This window comes from Ischnura elegans, chromosome 1 (assembly GCF_921293095.1).
Source record: "Ischnura elegans chromosome 1, ioIscEleg1.1, whole genome shotgun sequence".
Taxonomy (NCBI): domain Eukaryota; kingdom Metazoa; phylum Arthropoda; class Insecta; order Odonata; family Coenagrionidae; genus Ischnura; species Ischnura elegans.
In genome coordinates this window covers 82,020,888-82,035,289 of record NC_060246.1, presented here as the reverse complement: position 1 = coordinate 82,035,289, position 14,402 = coordinate 82,020,888, and the positions used below count along the sequence as shown (strand labels likewise).

General features: G+C 40.1%; 1 long non-coding RNA gene across 1 annotated transcript in view; it reads right to left on the bottom strand.

Moving 5' to 3' along the window:
• The window catches only part of LOC124153251, a 182,549-nt gene that overhangs the window by 84,248 nt on the left and 83,899 nt on the right, over positions 1-14,402 (bottom strand). The window contains exon 2 of the long non-coding RNA XR_006863611.1: positions 11,014-11,092. This is a non-coding gene — a long non-coding RNA (uncharacterized LOC124153251). The remainder of the gene's footprint in view (positions 1-11,013; positions 11,093-14,402) is intronic.

Sequence of the window (14,402 nt, the reverse complement as noted above, 5' to 3'; positions counted from 1 at the left end):
AGATGACTTTTTAATAAACATCCAGAGTATCACAGAAGTGTTGATATAATTTAATGAATTAAGATGTAATGGAATTAGTATTTTTCTCGAGAACATTCTTTGATAGATAAATTAGAACTTCATATTGACCATTTTATCTATCCGATCAAACCTCAATTAGTCAAGAAGCAGACTTTTTGTAACCACATTTTACTCATATTCCATTTGTAGTGTCAATCTCATATCAACTATGATCTTCCTCATGTAACTCGGATTCGACTTTTTCTTTTGCGATTTACTTCGTTCATTCCTCTCTGCCACTCATAGCTAGATTAATGGAAATCTTTAGCTCTTTGCCCTAGATTGCATTCAAATTAGTTCCTCGCATTCAGTTTGGCACAATATTCAAGCAAAATTAGGTTATGAAGAAAAACGACCAAAGATACAGGAACGCTGAGGTCTTCAAAAAGTTTCTGTCATTACCGGCGGCTGGCAAGTACGTATTTCTTCCTCCTCAGCCAACTCAATATTCTTTTGGGGTGCTTGTCCATTAATCGTTATGGATTACAAACGGGAAGAGGATAAGCATCTGATTTTCCGGCTTAAAATAAAAATGCCTGCTTATGATTTTAGGTCACTCTCCTTTTTCCCATCTCTCTTTCAACATTTAATTCATTAATTCTGCCTTCCCATTTGGGAAACCGGACGTCAATATCGGCCTCTGACTTCTAGGATGTCGGATGCAAGGTAAAAGGGAGATACGGCTGGAAAAAAACAGGGTTCGCAGGAACAGGGAGCGTCAAAATTGTCGATCTTCGCGAAATTTGGGAACTAAAAGTTTTGTGTTGGGAGCAGATTATTGGAAAGACTCGGAAACTCAAAACTACCATCCCCGTTCCACTGCGGGGGTCACAACTTGATCTCTCCCATCCCCTAACCCGGAAAATCTCAGCCCCCTTCGCAACTTTACCGAAATCCGGGGCTTCTCCATTGGGTCCATCTCTCCCCGTCTTATTCTACTTTTCGATTGGAACGCAGTCCATCCAGAAAACTAATCCAGACGCCTCATATTTTAACCTTCGTTCTTATCCCTGGACCATGTACACTTTCATCTGTCTCGGTGTTATTGGGAAGATACGTATTTACGTCTTTCATTCAGTTTGCGAACGCAGTATTTGGGTATAATAACTGCGGCGGAGGAAACTTTTTCCAATCACAAAAGATGCAGCCAGAGCCTTTATATTGCTGAGATCCGGCTACTGCAGTGATAATTAGGGAAAGTATGTGTCTCGATGCTTTTTATTCATCAATGCTTCGGTAATTACGTATGATCAATTCACCCCTAAATAAAGTTCAACTCTCAGTGAATTATCATCAGGAACTCCATAAATGTACAGTAAAATTGGGATAAAATGATTAAATTACCGTTACCGATGAAAAATATAAGTTGGTACGGTGTATACGTTGCAAATAAGAATAAAAATATTCCCTATCAGTAGATTATTATAATAATTTTTTGCAGCAATAGCTAGATCATTTGGGGAGTAGAAAAAATGACGATTATTTTACAACCATTTTTCCGTTTCTAGAATCATTTACCTGTCCGTCGAAGACACGATGGGATCTACGAGATTTTGCCTCACTTTGAGAAATGGAATATTTATTGCACAAGAAATCTAAAGTGGTACCACCGAACAAAATGAAATTCCTTAAAATGACCCTCTCTAATGGTGAAACACCAGCTTCAATATTCTCATTACAACCGCGATCAAATTCAACTGTGCGATTAGTGTGCTTTCGTCACATTCTATGTGTTTTTATTTATAACCCAACGGTAAAGGATTTAATCTCAACGGAATCGTAACTCGTGCCTGTATGCGGAGAATTCTTCCCCCGAGAATTGACCAATACCGACGATATATTTGTCGATATCCATAAACCTTGCTCATTTAATGCCAGAAGCATCGTTAAATTGAAAATAATTCTTGCATCATATCACCCGAGAAACCCATAGTGAAAGGTGTATTTAATCCGAATCTTTCACCACCCAAATAAAGAATCAATTGGTTGGGTAAATCATTTACAGTAACCACGGCTACCTAGTCAACGAATCGGCGGCGGTGTGGGCGGATAGTAAATTAAGGGAGCAGAAATATACGGGGAAGCGAAATAAATAGTGGGGCGGTTTAGTTCCCCTCGGTTGCTCGATATTTCTCCGCCTTTTTCTTCTTCGACTCCTCGCGTCTCGACCTTAAAAAGACACCGGGACTCTCAACCTTTTAAGTGAGTCCCGCGGGGGAGGGGGAAGGCGTCGAATGAAAAACGGTGCGAAAGCGTTGGGCGGGGGTTGATGGGGGTTAACGGCAGGAAATTCCATTCTCCATAAATTATGCACGAATTAATTCAAAACGCTGAGGCGGGTCCCCGATTACTTGCCGAACGTTTTGAGGAAGAGCGGAGGAGGCTTGTAAAGGGTTGAATGGTGAATGGGGAGTTGGAAACGCCGATACGGACGGAGGGAAAGACAAAGAATGGAGAAGGATGAAGGAAGAAAAAGAGATGTAAATGTAGCGGAAAGCTCCGTTCACTCGCTTTAAGTCCCTTTTCTGTTGAAAGCAGAGTGCGGGGGGGAAGAGCTAATTACGTATTGCTACTCAGCAGCTCCATGAGCCGTTTTGCCCGGCTCAGCGCCCTGTAACTCGGTGAAATATACGCATCATTCTCAATCCGCTCTAGTCATCATACACACTCAACAAAATAAGGCTACGTTTCTTGGAAAAAAATTTCAACTCATCGTCAAAACAAAAGCGTAGAGGGAAGAATTTTATGCCAGCGGGGAAATGTACGGAAGGGAAAAGGATTTATTGATATATTCAGCTAAATTAATTTCAGAAAATCATATAAACTACACTTGATAGTATTTTTTTACCGGCATTGGTGTCGGCGAGGTAAAGTCCTTGCCTTAAGGTCGTGGGCTCGACTCTGGCCGACATAAGCATAGTGCAGTTAAAGACATATTCATGTGTACAAATTCTGAGACAAAGTAACTTGTACATCAAGTCACATATTGTCCACTTCAAATTGTCAACGCCGATGATATCGGTAAATTCGCGTTCTCTCAGCAACACATTCCAATACCCTACCGTAAGGCACGTATTTTGCTGAACGTAACTAGGTCAGTAAATACTTGTATTATGAAGTATTTAGTACCGAATTGATCAGATGGAATAATGACCGAATGAACGCCCTCGAGGAACGTGTGATTGCTCGAGCAAGCATCCCAATTACTCGTAATGGAAGATATTGAAGGTAAATGGACCGAGGAAAAGGGAAAGAAACCATGGCGAAATACATTCCACGGTCCATCCGAAATGATTGGCGTTGAGTAGTCAAAACAAAATTGGAGTCATACTGAGTATATGATAGAAGAAGTTTTGGGAGGTACGTATAAATGACCTAAATTCAGGTTGCCATTACTCATGTCCATTCCCTAAAAAATGGCTGGAGTTATTTATTCCAATAAGTTAAACATACCTTTTCAACTTGACTCAACAATGACTGCGATGCCAGAACTAAGATCGACCTCATTATACAATGCCGCTCACCTGCTGGAGAATTCACCAAAAGAATAGCTTTTTGTAAGTTATATTATTGCCTATGATTCATGATCAACAGCTACACAGGCCTTTGATATTTTCTATTCAGCTCTTCCAACTAATTAGTTTACCGAACTGCATTACTTTCCATAAAACCAGACAATATGTTCACATTAAAATAACATAATAGGTTCTTATGTAGGGAAGTTATTGATATGTGTAATCTTATTAATTCGAAATACTTTAGTGAACACTGCACTTGCTGTCATTAGATTTTGAACTCGATTAAAAGTAAGTTACGATCAGTAAAATATATAGTCATCAAAAGCACATTGAAATCAGGATAATCAAAACTGCCCGGAATAGCACCTTAAGAAATAGAAAAAGTTTCTTTCAAAAATATCTTCAAAATGGAGTGCAAAATGTTTTAATAAACTCATAACCCTCTTTCAAATGTACGCTAGGATAACTATCACAACATACTGTAGTTACTTATATGTAATCTCGTATTTTAGTGGCCTTAGTCAAGAATTCCATGCCAATAATATGAATATCACGAACATAAATGCTTTCGGCGCAAAGAGGCTTAAATAAAGGAGACATCCCCCTACTCTGAATGCGTGAAATTTACATGCTTGTGGATAAAATAAGGGGACTCTTATCATAAACCATCAAAACCAACTCCGGTTGGAAGCATTGACTGGGTGATCGAACTCAAGAATGCTTCAAATTATGAAAATGTGAAATTCTCATCTTGACTGTTTTAATTGAAGTTAATGAGTTAAGAGCATTATCAATATATTTTTGGATGCTTTTACAGGCAAGGGTTCAACAGCAATCCCAATCGTGGAGGGGAGAGGGACAAACCTTTAAAATATGCATTATGTAGATAGTAGAGCAAAGTCTGAATCATGGGATAATAGCAAGGGTATACTCCTTGAAAAATCTGTACGTACCAGGTAGGCAGGGAAGGAGAGAATTTTCATCTTCTATGTATAAAATTTGGCGCATCGTTCAAAATAAAAGCGGAGTCACGAGTAATGATGGCACAAATTTGCAAATCGGGGAGTGCCCGTAAAAAGTGAACCGCTATGTATTGCATGAGGAATAAGGCTGCCCCTCCCATAATATCTCCTTGGGGGAAATGGTTCCCTCCGCGTAGTTGCGTCCCTGTGTATGGGTTGCCTTTGCATTTGAAGTAGTTTAGGCCAATCTGTATGCTATCATGTAGCCCCGTGGAATATACAATGCGTGGGAAAGATAGAAAAAAAATTGATGGCTGTAAGCGCCGTCTCAGTGGGACTAATTCGACGGACTGGAGGTCAGAGCAATCCGAAGAAGAATGAGAAGGAGCCATCCCCTTGGAATTGGAGATATATGTGACAGATGGGGTAGTCTGAGTGGGCGGAACAAAGCCATCGATGTATACGGAATCGATGATCCGTAAAAAAACGCGCCTCTCACGCAACTCCCTTAGCTGAAAATTTTCTTTGGTGGGTCGATATAATCCCCGGTATATCTTTCATCTCCTTGAGTCTGACTTCTAAAATCTCTCAGCCGTAAACTCTTGTCTGCACCATTTCCTCTCTCGAATTCAATTGGACCCTATCGAGCTTGCTTAGATCAAATCGAATCCCACGTTCTTCGCAGGGCCCTGCATGACTACATTTCTATGAATGGAGAATACGTATTTTTTTCCGATAAGGAGCATTTCACTACTGACTCGCTCAGAGATTCAAACTTGAGGTTGGTTTGGATAGGTGAGAGCGAGAGGTAAGAGCTCACTCAAGACTAAGTCACAGGCGTGTCGTGTGAATATCACAAATATGGAGGGGTGACAGTACCTTTCCCAGGGCCACTTCGTACTTCGAGGATTTTTTTTGGGGATGCTCAAAGACTTAACCCAGTATATGAACCTGGAATGTTCCAATAGCAGCCCAACGCTGTACCTACTGTAATTATCTAGGACTCTCTAAACCCCTCTGGGTTATGATCATAAGTACATTGAATCTAATATCCAATGCGGCAAAAAGAAATTTCTGATTTAATTCACCTTTTATTTTGACTCCATCGTGACTAAAAAAATCCATCGATTTAATGATTATAAATTTAAAACATTAACCGTGAGGATCACCTTCTTAAGAACAAATAATCGAGCCCCGCCATACCCTCACCATATTGAATCGGGATTTTCCGCTCCAATACATCGTTCAAAGGTACACAAAGAGTGAACATATTTTTTTAGAATACGTCAATTACACATTGAACAATTCACATTATTTTTATTAAACTTAATTTAAAATTGTGTACCCATAAAATTCCTACCTACGGGAAAAGTGCGCATATACATTGTTCGGAGAATACGCACTTTGCTCAATAAATCCCTCTGCGTCTTTCACATGTTTCTTCTGCGTCTTCTTCCGAATTATATTTCATAGCTTACGCTGGCGACAGTCCCAAATATACCTCCATTGCTCCATGGAATGCGTATAACCGCAATTTTTCCCCAGATGCCGGCAATTCCTTCCTGTTTCAATTCGAAAAATTCCCGGCGCGAGACACAAGCTCCAAACTCGATGCGTCCGACGGGGATTCCCGCCGATGAGTCTCAGCTCAATATGCTCTCGGCTGAGACGGCGGCGGAGGATACGACATGGGATGTCGATATTCCAATAAGGTTGTTTAAAGGGAAAACAAGAGGAAATAACTTCCCCGCACGCTCGCTTCAGTGCCTCCAATTGCCGATGGAGAAATATTCAGTGTCGTACAATTTTCTACACCACGATTTCAAAGATTGATGCGAGAGCGAAGAAGAGAATGACTCGCGCTCACCCGTAATTCGTAATGCTCCACGCATTCATTCATAACAAAATCATTCATTTTTCAACTGATGATATCCCGAACGCTTATACGTTAACGATTTTTAACCTAAATAATTTGGAGTAGGAAACAAAGTTTTTTGGGAAAGAGGATGAATTTGAATTTTAAGCGAACTAAGTACCTTCTTTCGGCATGGCCTTCAGCAGTGTGGCCATTATTTCGCATAATTAATTTTAATTTCAATTACACTCAATATAAAGAATTGTATTTTGGAATTAGGATAGCATATTATGGCTCTAATTATTTTTCGCGGTAGCACTAAGGCCGAAGTAATTTTGTTCGTAAAATACAGCGGAGTAAGCAAAGCAAATTTTTTTGTCGCTTATATATGCTGCCTTTCACCTCTGATGTGTTGAAATGGCATACGACGGAAGTTATTATTCATCTACTCCACAGCTTAGCCCTTGCTCAATGCAATGATTGTCCACATTGATATTTTAAGTGACAGCACTGCTGTCACTTAAAATATCAATGTGGACTCACTCACAAATCACTCACTTCCTCACGAATTTTTCAGTCATTTTATCCTCTCCGATTCCGCATTTGTAGCGTAGAGGAAACAATTATGTCGTTAATACTCATTTTCTAAATTATAATTTTATCAACTTCTTCATACTTTTCCAAGCAACATCAGCTGTTGGGTAGGATTAAAATTATATTAGTCGCTACTTTATTTTTTCTAACAGATAATAATATTATAAACCTACATTTCATACAAGCTGATAATCGTAAATAATATATTTCTCTGCAATCAATTAAGAAAAATTGAGTCAAAAATATTACACAGTACGATTCCATGCCCTATATTTTTTTTGGTTACTGAGCATGGTAGTCTAGTGGGTAGAGCGCTTTGCTGCTAACCAAAGGGTACCGGGTTTAAATCCCGGGGGGTTCGGGTTGGTATAGTGGCTAGAGTGTTGGCTTCCCACCCGGCGGGCTCGGGTTCAAATCCCGGCAGTGGCAGAGAATTTTCAGAGACTGCCCGACGATGTTGTGTGGAGGACATTTCAAGCGCAACACTCCATCCGTCGGATGGGACGTTAAGCCGTGGTCCCCTTGGCGCCTTTCGTTAAGAGCAGGCTAATCCTGACGCCGGGTTTCTCTCCAACCTTCCTTCCATACTCTTACCTCATGGCGCAAATGACCTCTGCTGTCGGTCGCCTCCTCCAAATACCATACCTAAAATCCCGGTTGAAGACTCAGACTCCCCAATAAAAAATATTCGAAGGACTAGGTGGCCCAGGGAAGAAAACTGGCCATCCTACCCTGAATATGTGATATTTGCACGACTGTGGCTAAGTATGGAGTGAGCTCTACCTCCAACCATTCAAACCAACCTTCGGGTTGAATCAATAAGTGTAAGTGAATATATTGGAAAATTCACGCCAGCCTTAAAACTTTTGTGCTAACCGGTTCTCTCCCAATCTAATAATAGTCCACAAGATTACTGTTTCAAACTTTATCATATGAAATCGATATTATTGCGCTTTCGGTAATCATTTATTCCCTCCAAATTCACCCGGGCCACCCTGTAATTCCTTGGTTCTCCGACGATTCCACATCCCTTACCCATTCCACCCTGGTTCACATCATCCTCGAAGCTATTTTCGGCTGGCATCTTTTTTTTATGCCTCTCCCTTTGTATCAGACGCGTCGTTTTTGTTTCCACCTATCCCGTCCTCGACTGTCAACCCGTTCTCTTCCGGCCACTGAGATAGGCTCCAACCTTACTTTCTCCGTTCCTATACTCCTCCCACACCCTCCCGATATCTTCTCAAACCCCTGGCTCCTTCGCCAGTGAAGCACCAACCCGTGTTCTTTTTTTTATGGTCGCGCTTTATCGTGCACGGTTATGTGACGCTGACAGTGTCTCCCAACCCTCGCATTACTCTCTTCTGCCCTGGGAGTTTTATTCACGGAGCAAAGCGCGTCCTTGTCGATTTATTCACCGAAATGATGAAATGACATGCTTTATATTTTTCCCCGCTCTCCTTTCACACCCTATCGGAGAATATTTTTCGGGTTTGGTTCGCTGAGGATACCAAAAGGGAGATAAATAACAATGCAGCAGTGCTTCACCTTTTTAGGAAATATTTGGGAGTGAATAAAAATTTACACTTGTTCACAAAAATAAATATTTTTCTAATATTTTAATCATTTCAAACAGTTTCGTGATTAAGCTGTTGCATACTTGTGTACATGTAATCTGCATTGAATTTTAAGAATTGAGGAAAGAAGTAATATGGCATATTGAAGGATTTTCTGAAAGACAGAATTGCAATAACTCTGTGAAGGAAAAAAGGCATGAATTCAGCTTTGTCATGTACAGGGAGCAGAGTTGATAGGAGTATTGACAGTCATTGAAAAATTGTATTCTATGGGAAAAAAGTATAGTATCAATGTCGATTTGCTTTAATTAATACGCTGCGCATAAAATAAAAAGGGAAATCAACACAACAACACGAAGCATTACGAATGTAATCACGGGAAAATGGAGTGCAATTATAGCAATAAATTTGTTTCATTATAATACCCAAACCTAATAGAGGCTACATATTTCTCTATCGACACATATCATGAATTATTCTCTTTTTTATCGTCCGTTATTTTCTTAAATTGGATGAATTGAAAGTGTTCGCCAAATTGCGATGGTGTATTAATTAAGTCCGAGTCCAAATTTTTAAACAACTGCAAGTTCTTCTTCTGAAGAGGCAATGACAACCATGGTCCACATGAGAACCAAAACGAATAGAAAAATACGCCAAATTTAGAGAAAGGAACTGTGTTCCCCTGTTGCGGCGTGGAAAAATACATTTGATGCCCCATTAGACTTCCCATTTCCTGGAATTTGTCTTCACTAAACTAATCCATCATTGGAATTCCGACAAAGGCTTCAACATTTCGAAATATCTTTCCCTCATTTCGAAGGCTTGGAAGCCATTAATTAAATATGTGTGAAAAAGGGCCTTCACCCCACGAAAATTCATATTCCATTTCGCTATCAGAACAAATTTATTAGGACTGTCATCGAAGAGTTCCCCATTTCACGATATTAGGTAGTTTTATGTTCAAAAGTATTTTTCTCGAATATATTATGCCGCATCACAAAAATATGACCGTAAAATGTAATTCCAAATTAAATTTACATTGAGTCACTTCGTTGATTCATTCACACTCTTAACTCCCTCCATAGAGGCAGCGACCACATTAAAACAATGGCGATTTTATTTTTTCTGACGATTACACAACTCTCAAAACACGAACCCGTAGTGGTCGTGGAGTCTAAAATTCTGCCACTAACGCATCCCACGTCGCTCCTCTCCGCTCCCCGTCTTCCGACCGGCGCGCCATAATAATCCAATCTCCTCCCCATCGAAGCCCAACTCCCCAACCTTCTCCCTCACTTCAACCCCAAAACCAATTCTCTCTTCCGACTCTGTCCCCATGAATTCCTTCGCGTCTCCCTCCCTCCCATCACCATTGTTCACAACAACTTAACTCGGCGTAACTCTAGAAATGGATATCCGAAAAGAGCGTTCAAGTTTAAGTCGCAACTTGGCTCAGAATAGTGATCAGTTGAGAAAATCTCGAATTTATCCTGAAATTAACTTGTGGTCACTGAAATAAAAATAAATTGACTGATAGCCGCTATGCAAAGCGAACGGGAGCAATTGAAGCCATGCTGAAGCTTGTTTCCTCCCCCCAAAATAAGCTGTATGAGCTGAGACAAAATTCAGAATTCTGCTATTTTCCTTGTATTTAAATGGATCGTAACACTGGGGACCCTTGTGATTGTAGTCATATACGCAATATTGGGCTCCACATGAGGAAGGGATATCAGCACTTCATTGCTCACAACTCAGGGCTTGGGTCAAGGTATTTCTCGGAACAGAAAAAAAAGCCAATTTAGAGAAATAAACAATCGCAAATTCTCTAAAATCGATTTCACGACTGATGAGCTGTTTAAGCTATGACTGAAGGTATGCGATCGGTCTGGTTTGTAATAAGACAAGTTGCGTCAAGTTAAGTTGTTATGAACGGGTCTTAGCTCTTTTCCTACGTCCGTCCCGTCAGCTTCCCTTGTTTTTCCTATCTTCTTCTCTTGTCCTTCTCTAATCCAATCCACGTCATTTCTCCCTCTCCCTTCGTCTTTCAGTCTCCCTGACAACGCACCATTCCCGTTTCGTCGGTGGCATCGCCATCCTTCCGACTAACTTCTAAATTCGATCGACAGCGTTCCCTCTCTCTCTCCCTTTGCCGCCATCATCTCTCTGCCCTCAATACCCTTTTCCCTTCTTCACTCCCCCGTCACCTTCTCTTTTAGCCCCTCCCCCCTTCCCACCCTCTTCCTCCTATTCCTCCCTCCCAACCTTCCGGCCACCGACCCCAACATGTCCCTTTCTAGACGTCCCTTCGACTCCCTCCACCCGCTAAAACTTTCCGTCAGCAGTCCTTCCCCGTCACTCAAACCACCCCAGATCCTGTCGGCTTCGTATCCCTCATCCCTATCTCCTTCCCTCACGAGCTCCTCCCCGCACCGGGATTTCCTCAAACTTACCTATGACCCTTGGATATGATCCCTGCTCCCGTCGTAAACCTCGCCAATGAAGTGAAGCGGTCCCCGGGAAGTTGGTTGGCTAGAATAGAGAGGAAAATATCAACTGCAGTGGGAACAACAGGTGTTTCGTTATGTACCATATATTTTTGTAAACATCTTTCCTGTATTATATTTTTCTGGATAATGAACATGAGCATATATTGCACTTGATGTAAAAAGTTTTAAATTGAAGAATAAAATTCATATCCTTGTCATTCCTCCCACGTGTCACATTAAATTTATTTTTTGCAGCGTAAAATTAATTTAATAAAACCGTAGAAAAAAATTAAACTACAGTAGTTTCTCACTATTTGGAATTTTTCCTCGCGCACAGGGGATAAAAAATAAATATTATACGATGAATTACTTCAGGAAATTTTTCCTGCCTACCAATAAGTTGTAATAATTTACCATCTCCAAGTGGATAAAACCGCTGCCTATGAAATGGAGATGTATGATGAGAGAAGAATAACATTAAATTATAAATACAAATAAAAGGCTGGATTGCCTTTCTACTCAAACGTTCGAAATAAATTGGAATAAATTAAGAGTCCGCTGGAACTGAAATACTTAGACCCATATCTCTCAATGTTTACTGACAAATCAAAATTTAAACCTAAGCTTTCCCACGCCTTAACACCAATGTAATCCTATTCTTATTCAAGATACCATTATCCGTAAGCCTATTGCGAAGGATTCATAAGTTCTCTCTCGGTTGGGTTTTCCCAAAATAGTTCCATGTTCCTCACATCAACCTTTGTCAGTTGTGCCGTAAAAATACTATTTCAAAGGTTTAAAACACCTGGTGATGTTAATATTTCAGATCCGTAATCATAATCATATTTGAAGATGGGAGGCGGTTTTCGAGGAAGGAAAAAGAACTGGAAATATTACCCAACGTGAAGTCAGGAATGGAGAGCGCCATTCCTCCAAACGTTCTCTTTTCCTCAGCGGAGGAGTGCGTGGAAGTCGCTCCCGCTTTCATCATCCCTAGAGAGCGAATGGTGTTATGAGAATGGAAGAGGACTTGCGGAGTTCTCTGCCCATTTCCGAGATAAATAAAAAGGGAATGATGGAAATGGAATAAAAAGAATAAACAGCCGCTCTATAAACTTGAGGGATACCGAACATATAGACCAAAATCCTACGAAAAATATAGATAATAAATGCTTTTGTTAATGAGATGACATTCAGATTTCAAAGGACGTGCAACCATTGAATTGCTATCCCTGAAAACTTAAAGCCATCAATGATTGGAAGGAAGTGCAATTATTTTTATTGGTCAAGTGAAATTTCGGACGCTCATTAACTAGTTATATTCACATTGAAACTCTGGACAGAGATTTCGAAGTCAATTTTTCCTACATGATAAATTCATCTTTTTTGTATAAACCGGCCAGTTTGAATGGTAGTGAAGTTAATTGCCCACGGTAATTACTATGGGATTTCAAATACATAAGAACGATAAAAGCACATGAGAACATAAATGAAATGTTTTTAATAATGCGCATCATTGATAGGATGAAATAAATATACTTCCTGAAGCTTAGCCATTTTAATGAACTTCGGCAACACTTCTTTCGCAGGCAAAATTATTTCCTTCCAATCAAAACGCGCATGTTGCGAATATTTTTTTCGTCATAAACCTGCCGCTTTTAACGTTTTTTTTTTCATTTGAATTATGAAAAATTTTAGCTTGGAACCCAAAGGGGTATCATTTAGCTTTGCATGTATCAGGAAGTTACTCGGGCAGCCGATGATTTTCGAAAGCAACGTACCCTAGCCTGGATTTGTTTCAATGGACCGTATAATTAGGAAATATTTCCTTTAAATTAGGCATGGACAGGGCAAAAAGCAAAAATTATGGATGGTTTTTGAGAACAAAGATAATATCGACACTGAGGGACCTTATTTCTTATAAAAATATTCGAAGCAAGTATGTATGAAATACGTCCACCGAAGGTGTTTCATTTATAGGTTTTTAATTGACTAACTAGCAAATAAATCACATCGCAGCTCTAAATATATCTATTTTGGAATTGAAAATGGATTTTCACCTAATTTAATTTATTTTTGACGGCGATGAGATCTAACTTAAGGAAGGCAGGGACTTTAAGGTAGGGCTTTGGACCCCTTAGCCTGCAACTTCTTGTTTAATGCTTCAAAAACAAAGGCTCAGATGATACTGTTCATAGTTGATTCAAACACAATAGTCCACGACCGTAATGCTCCGCAAGCGAGTGCATAACATGAATTCAAATTTATTCTGGAGTACGTAGCATATCTTCGTTCTTAGTGGAACAAGTATGTTCTTCTAGAATGTACATCTTCCATTTTTTAGGATAACATTAGGTTAGTTCGTACTCTACGCTTTGGAATCTAAATGAGTTTATCTCCTGAAAAAATACTACTGAAATGAGTTCACATTCCAGGCTACCGAAAATAATTTTTTATTTGTAGAAACTACAGAATTTCTTGAAATGTATACCCTTTGTCACATGGATCACAAGTAATAGCGGCTGAAATTTGCTTTCCCGCCAGATACCCTTAGTGAATATTTTAGTCGTGTTGTCGGCAGTCGCTTATTCTAGCCAAAGGTGCATATTTTTACTATTTTATACCACATTTTATGAACACGAAGATATTACGGCGTTTCGGCACCTCACTCCAAATAATCCATCCTTTGTGACTAAGAAAACAGAGCAACTTCTCATCTATCCTTGAAAGGATGCACGTCGACCGCTCAATCGGTCATACTTTTTTTTTTTCGTGACGTGTTACTTATTTGAAAATTAACGTATCATCTTAAGACTTTTAGGCAGTAGAGAAAAAAATCTTTTTCGGTATCTTAAATCATAAAAATTTGCCATAAAAATGCTGAGGTTAAATTTTCAAAAATAAAATATTGAGAATTATTATCAGCGGCTCACTCAATTAACCCTGGAAATTTCAAGATCAAGGCGTAAGTTTAAATCGGATCATAGGTCACGGAAAAATACCAGTCGCACCGGAATGATGCGTCCTCTTAAATTTCCTATCCACACGACAACAGTTGACGCCGAAATCTCCTCCAATCGCGGAGACAACTTCGCGCGCTCTGTTGAGTGGAAACGAGTCATGACGCCGGCAAGGAAAGAGGTTTCGCACGACGGAATAAAGTGTCGAGTCAACCAGCCTTTGCTCTCTCCGAGCACTCAAACTCCTCGCGCCTCTCGTTCGAGACTCTCCATCCATCCATCATCGCTCCCTCGCATGTATCGTTTCCACGCGTCACGCCGTTTCTCCATGCCCCATTCTATCACTCCCTCTTCCCCTTGCCTCATTTCTCTTCCCCTCTTGCCTTTCTCACC